Raw genomic sequence first — 10710 nt, forward strand, 5'->3', positions numbered from 1 at the left:
ATCTGGCAAACAGACAGGCACAGCTAGGTCCTATGCGGGTGCCCATGGCTAACAGTTTCGATGGAGGAAGTGGGAGAATTGGAAAGAGAAGTTATTGATTGTGAGGACCAGGCCAGCCAGGTGGATGAGGATGTCGATGGAAGGGTACTGGTTGGGATGGTGTGAGATTATGAAATGGAAGGCTTGCAGACTTCTGTCATGGCAGATGGATTTGTACAGGGACTGAATGTCCATGGTGAAGATGACGCGTTGAGGACCAGGAAAACGAAATTCTTGGAGGAGGTGAATGTACACGGTGGTGTCACGAATGTAAGTGGGCATTTCCTGAACTGGGGAGAGAGGATTGTGTCAAGGTAGGAAGAGTTATTCGGATGGGACAGGCGCAGGATGAGACAATAGGTTGACTGGGGCAGTCAGGTTTGTGAATCTTGGGAAGGAGGTAGAATCGGGGAGTGCGCGGTTCACGGACAATGTGTTTGGAGGTTGTGGATGGGAGATGCCCAGAGGTTATGAGATTGTTGATGGTCTGGGAGATGCTGGTTTGTTGAGGGGAGGAGAGTTTATGATCGTGGTCTGTAGGAGGAGGTGCCTGCGAGTTGGCATCTGGCTTCAGCTTTGTTCCTCACAAGTCTAATTCCTGATGAATGGCATATGCCTAAATCGTTTCCCTCGGATGTTGCCTGACCTGCTGTGGTTTTTCAGTACAACACTCTCCACTCATTCATTATTACTTAATAATTTCACACTATCAGGTCCATGCTGTCTGTTTGATTATCGAGAGCATTGTTCTCATGAACTGCAACAAAATCTGCAAACCTGAAACAAAAACAGAAATTGCTGTAAAATCACAGGTGAGCTGGCACCATCTGTGCAGATGAATCACAGTTAACGTTTCACATCCACTGGGTCCGTCTCTCCACAGATGCTGCCAGTCGTCCTGAAATTTTCCAGCAACATCTGTTTTTGTTTGATTATCTAAGTCGGCAACTTTTTCGTTTTTGTTTTCTTATTTTCTGCCAATATGATTTGGCTAAAGATTATGTTAAATGTTTTAAATATGACTGCGATGGAATGGCCTGATTCCATCAGCCCGCTACTTTTATTTGGTTCACGTGACCAATGCCTTACCAATTGGTCACCGCGCCCTACAGCTGCACTGCATATAAATTGACAAAATTGTGGCATTCTCTCGGAATGGTAAACAGAAGCGAGATTGATTGAAATTATTGAAAACTTAAGATAAACGGATAAAAATACGGGATATAAAACGGGAAACTGAAAGAGAAAGAGAGAACAGCGAATGATTTTTTTTGACAAAACTGAAATATAATTGCTCAAGATTCAGAAAGTGCTTTCATGCACAAACATACCATAATATGGAATGTAATGTTTGGGACAAACAATGCAAGCAGATAGCAAATTCTTAGTTTTAAAGTCTTGCTGCAACTATTTTGGTTTTAATGAACGCACACATGGGATTCAGTGCTATAATGATCTCCGAAAATGGAAAAGGAAATCCTTGCCTTCGAGGATACGTGGGGAATGTTCACTGATACATCCCAGGAATGGCAGGACTGTCGTCTGGAAGCGTATGAGTAAAATCTTTCAATGTTCCATGGAGTTTTGAATGAATGATGAAGGGAATCATTCAGTAGAATTCAATACAAGGAAATGATGAACAAATTGAACAAGAACACGGACATACGATACACAATAGCTACGACAATTACTATGTGAAAACTGTTGATTTCAGATCCATGGTGGCCTTTGGTGATTGCATTTACTGTCCAGAACCAGTCTGCACTGGAATGACGGGAGACACACTATGAAGTATTTGAACTTCAGTCGCCTTTAGAAAGAGCTGAGACTGACTCAGGACACGGTGATTTAGAGATATTGGCCTTACAAACCTTTCAGACATTCCGCGGAAGAATAAAAGAAGTGATAGATAATTTTCGTCTCCATGGAGACGATGTTCATTAACTGGATAGATAGTAAATTACCTTATTGGAATTTATAAATAGAGACGTCATATTTAAAAAGCAAAGAGTTCATAGTGTAACTGTAAAATCTTTAGGTCACACTCAGTGGGAGCATTGTGTGTAATCCTTGTCCTCATTCTCCACCAAAAAAAATGTAAAGAAGTTAGAAAGCGCACAGACGCTGTTTCCTGGATAGCAAGATATTAGAAAGCCAAGTGACTTTGTTAACTGAGATATAAAAATATCAGAAAATATACAACCGGTTTCATCGGGATGATAGAAAGAATGAAGGAGTTTATTCACGAGATTTGGAAATGCTGGAGCAGAAACACACAAGTTTGATGTGAACAAATGAGATTTTCACATAACGCGAGGTTTGAATGAGTAAATCGGGGAAAGTCCCTCTTTCGAGTGAATCAATAACTTTTGTTAGAGCTTGAAAACCATTCGTGAATGATTAAGAAAAGTTTGGATGAGAGTTTCTTCCACTCAAGAGTTATTTAATTCGTGAACGACTTTCCAGAAATAAAACGTAGAAGCTGACTTCAGAGTGTTTTAAAAGATACACGAACACGGAGAGGATTTACCATTGAGTGAAAGTCAGTGTGGTTGCGTAACAATTTCGAATTTGTTGACTTCAGACACAAAGACATTTCATGAACACGTACAACTGAATAAGACTGAGTATAACAAGTTCATGGATTGGTAAGGTGTGGCGTATTATTCAAGGTGAAACTCTGCAAATGGAGCTGATGTCGCAAAATAACCGCAGACAGAAGTTATATTCTAATGCGTAGGCATTGCATCGTCACTTGGAGACGCAACACCTACTTTAAAGATTTGACCACATTCACATGATGTTAGGTGTATTTCGTACATTCTTAACTCCACCCAAGAAATCCACCAAGAAGACTCTATCCTTTTGTATTGTTCACCCTCTGTACTTCTCTGCAGCACGCCATTGAAGATAAAATATGCTCAGACCAAAATTCAGTTCAGTGCAATATTCAAACGGTCCTATGTGATTTTTTTTATATTATTGCAATAACCTTTGTGAGTTTGCAGCAAACTGCGTAACATGAAACCAGTTCAACATCTATTTTCCCGGAATTTAACGCAGTGCACATGGGAAACGTTATCCATCTGCTGAAAAATCACCTTCGGCTCTCTCTCTCCAGATATGTCTAGTCACGTTTTAAATATTTGCAGTATGTTTGTTGATCAAGAAGTTATTATCCAGAAAAGGTCGTTTCTCAATCCACAAATACGGGTATTTTCCCATAAACTTGGCTTTGCTCAACATCACCTTCTATCCGTACCCCTCAACACGACGACAAATTGAAGCTGCTCCATGTGAGGCTCATACTTAAAACTTCGGCACAGCACAGCCCACTATACTGGCACAGAGATACCATGCACTGGTCACCTGCAGCTCAGGAGCAACACATTAATGCTTACCTCCACATTCCTGGTTGTACAGTAACGTTTGGGAAACGTTACTGTACAACCAGGAATGTGGAGTTTCTCTGATTCCATGGCTCGTAACGGGGATTATACGATCATGTTCACCAGTGATTCTGACCCCGAGTGAGGAAAGTAGTGAGCTACTCATTGCAAAGATGGGTAGATTGTTGAAATATACAATTTCAACATTTGCCTTCACTAACCAATGAGCATGTTATTTTGTTTTTCATCTGTAGAAATCTTAAAATCTTCATTTTGAACAGACTCAATAACAGATCTCCATTGTGTCTCTGGCATCAAATTCCAAAGTGAAAACCCCCTCTGAATACTTCCACCGCAGTCCGCTGTTTGGAAAGTGTTCCTGTTGTGGGAAGTGCACTTCCCCGTGTGTCAACTGCTGCTCCAAGCATACGCTCTGGCACTGCACTCATTTTCCTTCTGACACTTGCTCACTGCATTGCTGTGATCATACAGTGACTTGTTGTCGCACGGCCCAGGAAAATGATACAGATCAAGGGTTTTGCATTGTTGAATTCAATTGTCAGTTTAGCCTTATTTAGGATTTTGAAATTGTCTGTTCTGTACACAGGTGCGAGTCAAAATATCTGAGCAGAAGTAAGGTGTTCCGAATAATGACATTGAGCACTATGCACTCTCCTCCAGTCTGGAAAACAATTCCTCGCAGGCAATTTAATAGACGATAGACAATAGGTGCAGAAGTAGGCCATTCTGCCCTTCGAGCCAGCACTACCATTCAATATGATCATGGCTGATCATCCTCAATCAGTATCCTGATCCTGCATTATCCCATAACCCTTGATTCCACTATCCCTTAAGAGCTCTATCCAACTCTTTCTTAAAAGAACACCTCCTGCTGTCTCGGGTCCTTCGTTCCGTTGACTTCAAATCTTCACAGAATTCAAGAGGACTTGTTAGAAAGTCATTTCTTCATTTTTGTTCAGATCACTGTAAGCAGAGTGTTACAGTGGGAATACGCTTGCCCCACAACCCAGAGGCCAGACCATAATCTTGGAACCGTACTGTGCTATTTATCATTTCACCAACACCAGGGAGAAATGTTGTGGTTCGGTTCGCCGAGCTGGAAATTTTTGTTGCAAACGTTTAGTCCCCTGTCTAGGTGACATCCTCAGCGCTTGGGAGCCTCCTGTGAAGCGCTTCTGTGGTGTTTCCTCCGGCATTTATAGTGGCCTGTCCCTGCCGCTACCGGAAGCGGCAGGGACAGGCCACTATAAATGATGGAGGAAACACCACAGAAGCGCTTCACAGGAGGCTCCCAAGCACTGAGGATGTCACCTAGACAGGGGACTAAACGTTTGCAACAAAAAGTTCCAGCTCGGCGAACAGAACCACAACAACGAGCACCCGAGCTACAAATCGTCTCCCAAATTTTGAACACCAGGGAGAAATAGCTGCTGTTCTGCATAATTTACGCAATTCACTTATTCATAAGGTCACAGTCTCGCTCGAGTATGTGACGCGGTGGCCGAGAGGTTAAGAAAATAGAGTGCTAATCTACTGTGCGCTGCACGCGTGGATTCGATTCCCACTCACGTCGCTGTTTTCAATGTTGCTATTTTTTGATGATCACAGCTGTGTTATTGAAATTGGAACTTCAATGGTCAGTTTATATGCATCGACGCTATTATAAAATCTCAAAGAATAATTTGAGCCAGTTGCCTAAACTGCATTGAAATGTAGATTGAATTGGGATAATGAAAAGGAACGCGATTTTATTTTTCACGTCAAGCTGCTGTGACCTTTTATCTTATGAAAGAGATCCGGGAAAACCAAATAACGAGAGATGCGAAGGGCATGTTTATGCAATGGGATTCTTAATGACAGTTTTGTCAGATGAAATCTGGAGCAAGTTGAGTAGAAGTGATTCATCTTGGTGAGAAGAGCACAGAGAGACAGCAGAAAATAATGGAGATAATTCAAAAGGGGCAGGGCGTGGGTGTAGGGGCACCGAGAACTGGCAGTAAATGTACAGTAGAGAATTGCCGATGTTGGTGCCGTGCATGGGCACGGAGAGCATTACACATTGGTCTCGCCCTTGCCCTTTTCTCTCGCCATTGATGAAGGCTGGACATAAGACTCATATAAACACAAGATGTGGAAGCAAGCTCCCTCTCGTTATGCACACACTGGATGCATCACATTGAACTATGAACAACTGGAGAAGTCAGCATGTTAAATGTAGGGACTGAACCTAAACTGTGGATCAATAACCGCAGATTCATGTAGCATAAGCATGAAAATGATTTAACGTGTCTTTATACGCGTATCATTAACAGACGTTTCGTTCTAATACCCGTGTGGTTGAAAGAAGAAGACACCACATGTCAAGATGGCTGACAACGTAACCAATTTTGTTTTGAAACTGAGATCTATTTGATCATTTTACACAGTGAACAAGCTCATTTTAAATCATGCAAACCACATTCCCTCACCTGGAATAAAAGTGTGATTTCATTCAAACATTATCCTTGCTAAGTAGCAGTTACTCAACATGAAAAATAGGATTTAACTTTTATTGAGCATATATCAATTAGAACCATTATCTAACTTCGGATTGACTGCAATATGCACATGCTAAATAAGGTTTAAGAAAGAATGTCGTTTGGAAATAATGATTCGGTGGTGGCTAAAACTAATATTAGGTTTACATGATGTGGATATTCCACCAATAGCTCCAGTGGTGGAAATGGTCAGTGGGCACTATTTCTATGATGGTATAGAGGTGTGTGAGTTGCCAGGGATGGTAGCTTCCACCTCATCTGGAGCAGCGTCTGTTGACATGGACCAGAGAGCATTGTGACATCAGTCCAGGAGTTCCAACCACACCGGGAGCAGCTTTTATTGACGTGGAGCAGCAGGGAGCATTGGGGCATCAGACAGGGAGATCCAGCCTCAACTGGAGCAGCCTCTATTGACATGAAGCAGCAGGGAGCATTGGAACATCAGACTGCGAGATCTCACCTAATTTGAAGCAGCTTCAGTTGACATGGAGCAAGGAGCTTTGCGAGATCCGTCTGGGAGCTCCACTCTCACCAGGAGCAGCTTTTAATGACGTGTAGCAGCAGAAAGCATTGGGACATCAGAGTGATAGACCCAACCTCAACTGGACCGCTTCTATTCACATGGAGGAGGGAGCATTGGAATATCAGACTGGGAGCTCCAACCTCACAAGGACTAGCTTTTAATGACATGTAGCAGCTTGGGAGCATTGGGACATCAGAGTGGTAGATCCAACCTCAACTGGACCGCTTCTATTGACATGGAGCAGGGAGCATTGGGACATCATACTGGGAGCTCCAACTTCAAGAGAGCAGCTTCTATCGGCATGGAGCAGCAAGGAGCATTGGAACGTCAGGTTGGGAGCTCCAACCTCACTTGGAGCAGCTGGTATTTACATGGAAGAGGAGGGAGGATTGGGACATTAGGCTGGGGGAAAGGATATTCAACTATTTTAATCTGAAGTAAAATATGTTTCAACAACTCAGATGTTAATTGATTTATGAAGAATCTTTCCCGGGAAAATAATTAATTCTTAAGATATTAAAGATAAGTCCTGCAAACATTCAACTCAGGAAAACACATTGGTACAGAGAGAAATGGGAGTGATGTTTCATGTCTTTGTCTTTTCTTTTCTGGCCGACTCTGCACTGGATTACCTCACCGGAAGGACGTTTTCACTCATTTCATGTTGTTCAGTTTCCTGAAACAGGTCATTAACGTAATCTAAAACTGAAAATTAATGAGAATATGCGATGTTATGATTAGGCTGGAGTTTACCTCAAATTATGGTGAAAACGCAGCAAAGTAAGTTGCAATTCCCTTGATCAGCAGTGACCTCATTGATTGGCTGATCAGATTGTGAATGGTCGTTTTTTTCGAGGACAATTTAAGGTGAATCAATGATGGTGGTTATCTTTGTTCTTTGTTTACCTTGTGACTGTTACTGTTATTGCTCATGTACTTGTTAACAGACAGCTCTGCAGAGTGTAAAGTCTCAGCTGTGCATCTGGCCAGTGGTACAACCATTCCTATCGCTGGCTCCGGATCAGTCAATTGAAAGTTCGACTTTTACTTGGCGCAAGCGCATTGTGGAGATTCATCACACATCCAAACTAATCATGTTTGTTACGCTGAGGTGGATAATATTTAAAATTTTCATCTCCAGGAAAGAAAATTCGTTCACTGTCTTCGATCAGTTAAACATTACCAAGAACTTCAGAGTCAACATCACACAGCACCAGACTGTACCGAACAGGCATATTTAGAAGCACTAGCGTTCCATGCACTGCTTCTTCATCAGGTATTTGTCAACTGTTGGAATCTAAAATGGCTTTGTGTGATTTTTAAATTTGGCCACCCCAGTCCAACACCTACACCTCCAAGTCATAGGTACCATCGACACCACGAACCGCCGGTTAAAGTCCAAATGATCTTCCAAAAGATCGCGCATATTGACACACACATCAAGTTTCTGCAGAAAAACACCCACCTGATGAAGGAGCGACTCGCTGGAAGCTAGTGCTTCCAAATAAACCTGCTGGACTATGCCCTGAAGTTGTGTAATTTTTAACTTTGTCTACTCAACTCAAACACTGGCACTTCCATATCATAGACAACATCAGTCATGTCCCACCGTTGTCAGAGAAGGCAATCCTGGAATAGCCCAATACATTGTTCATAGGTACGTTTCCTTTTCGGAAACCAACGCACTCAATCGCTGCAGCTCCTGTGTATGAAAAGCACAGAAAAGAAATAGCTGAGACTCAGTTTTTACAGTATTTTGAAACTCTTTGGGAAGTGGAATCCGAGGAGAATGAAGGATTAACTGCCCGACTGTGCAGAGAGAGGGAAGACATTTTTCCCTTCTTTGAAGAGTTGGGGTATTGACTGATCTAAGGCAAGAAAAAGATTCCTGGTAGAGCTGCGCTCTCTGCATCAGGAGCAAGAATTCCTGATTTCTTGAACGGTAATGAAACCTAGGCCACTCAGTTAAAGCGCTGAATACTAACCACAAGACCACCAGGGATGAGGGCAGAAGCAGTTGCACAGTTTCTTCATAACACAGTTTTTGGATTTATGTGACTGCAGATATGTTTTCCCCCAAACATGATTGAATTATCGAGTGTTTACAGCACAGAATTGGTCCCTTCATCTCATTACCCAGCACTGGGTCTGTAACCTTGTAATCTCTGACGTTTCACGTGTTCATCTCAATGCTAATTTCTCTGGAATCTTTTAATCTTGTACGACACAATAAATGGGATTAAAGTTAGAGATGGGAACAATGTGTTCACACTCAGTCGGGTAACTGAACCAGATTTACCGAAAGACTGAAGCACGCAGATACATTTCCCCAAGAATGACACAGTCCTCTGGAGAAAACAAGCAGAAAGTAAGATTTCACCGACTTGTCTGATATTGTCCCATTTTAGATTTCAACATCAGTGTCTGGTTTCAGCAAAGGAAGGAAGCATTCAGCATCTCCCGTCCCAGTGTTCCTTGCCCATTGTTTCCCATTCAATCTGTAGTTTGTACTGCCTCACCTCGTTCTTGCTACCCAACTTGATCATTGCTCACGCCAGCTATTTCTTGTCCTGCCGAACGGTTTTCCTCAAGTTCTTGAAATGAAAAACAGGAATAGGCTATTTCAAGCACTTTTCTAGTTTACAAGTTCAGTGTTACGACCACTGAGCCAGCACATTGCCAGCTCAGAGAAAAGGTCTCATACATTAGAATCTGAAATGCAAAGATGATTGTATAGCCTCAGGATTGTAAACCAACCAACAAGACCGGAACAGAGCCGAGGGGATCATGCACAGAAGGATGAGTTTATAGAATGACGAATCTCATGGTGTCCAGGGTGGTGTTAACAGAAATCTTCCCTGGTAGTATAGTGATAAGGATTCAATGCTTTCACTGTCATGGCTTGTTAAATGTTAACGTTTGCAGTAATCAGTATGAAATACTGCCTGATATTTTGAAGCAGAATGATGTTGTGCAACAGACAGAATCGTTTCCCTCCATGACCTAATAAGAGAGCTCAGAAGAGCCAGGGGGAGACATTAGAGCCAGGAGGAGACATGAGAAGTTGTTGGTGGATAGGATCAGGGTTAACCCTAAGGCTTTCCATAGGTATACCAGGAATAAAAGAATGACGAGAGTTAAATTAGGGCCAATCAAGAATAACAGTAGGACGTTGTGTGTGAAGTCAACGGAGACATGGGGAAGCACTAAATAAATATTTTGCGACTTTGTTCACTATAGAAAATGAAAATGTTGGCGAGGAAGATACAGAGATACTTGCATCTAGACTAGAAGAGATTGAGGTTCGTAAGGAAGAGGTATTAGAAATACTGCAGAGTGTGAAAATAGAGAAGTCCTCTGGACCGGATCGGATCTATCCTAGGATCCTCTGGGAAGCAAGCGAAGAGATTGCTGAACCTGTGGCATTGATCTTTAAATCATCATTGTCTACAGAAATAGTACCTGAGGACTGGAGGTTAGCAAATGTGATTCCCTTGTTCAATAAGGGTAGTAGAGACAACCCTGGTAATGACAGACCAGTGAGTCTCACTTCAGTTGTTGGTAAAGCGTTGGAAAAGTTTATAAGAGATAGGATTTATAATTATCTAGAAAATAATAATCTGATCAGGGACAGAGGGCACGGTTTTGTAAAGGGTAGGTCGTGCCCAACGAATCTTATTGAGTTTTTTGACAAAGTGACCAAACAGGTAGATGAGAGTAAACAGGTTGGTGTGGAGTATATATGATTTCAGCAAGGCGTTCGATAAGGTTCCCCACAGTAGGCTATTATACAAAATGCGGAGGAATGGGATTGTGGGAAACATAACAGTTTGAATCAATAATTGGCTCGCTGAAAGAAAACAGAGGGTTGTAGTTGATGTAACATGTTCATCTTGGTGTCCAGTTACCAGCGGCGTTCCGCAAGGGTCGGTGTTGGGTCCACTGCTATTCGTTATTTTTATAAATGACCTGGACGAGGACTTAGAAGGGTGAGTTAGTAAATTTTCGGACGACACTACGGTCGGAGGAGTTGTGGATAGTGACGAAGGATGTAGTAGGTTGCAGAGAGACATAGATAGGATGCACAGCTGGGCTGAGACGTGGCAAATGAAGTTTAATGTGGACAAGTGTGAGGTGATGCACTTTGGATGGAGTAATCGGAATGCAAAGTACTGGGCTAATAGTAAGATTCTTGGGAGTG

Source organism: Chiloscyllium plagiosum, unplaced genomic scaffold (genome assembly GCF_037043375.1).
Source record: "Chiloscyllium plagiosum isolate Xiang-an unplaced genomic scaffold, Cpla_swu_hap1 HiC_scaffold_13, whole genome shotgun sequence".
In the NCBI taxonomy this organism is placed as follows: Eukaryota; Metazoa; Chordata; class Chondrichthyes; order Orectolobiformes; family Hemiscylliidae; genus Chiloscyllium; species Chiloscyllium plagiosum.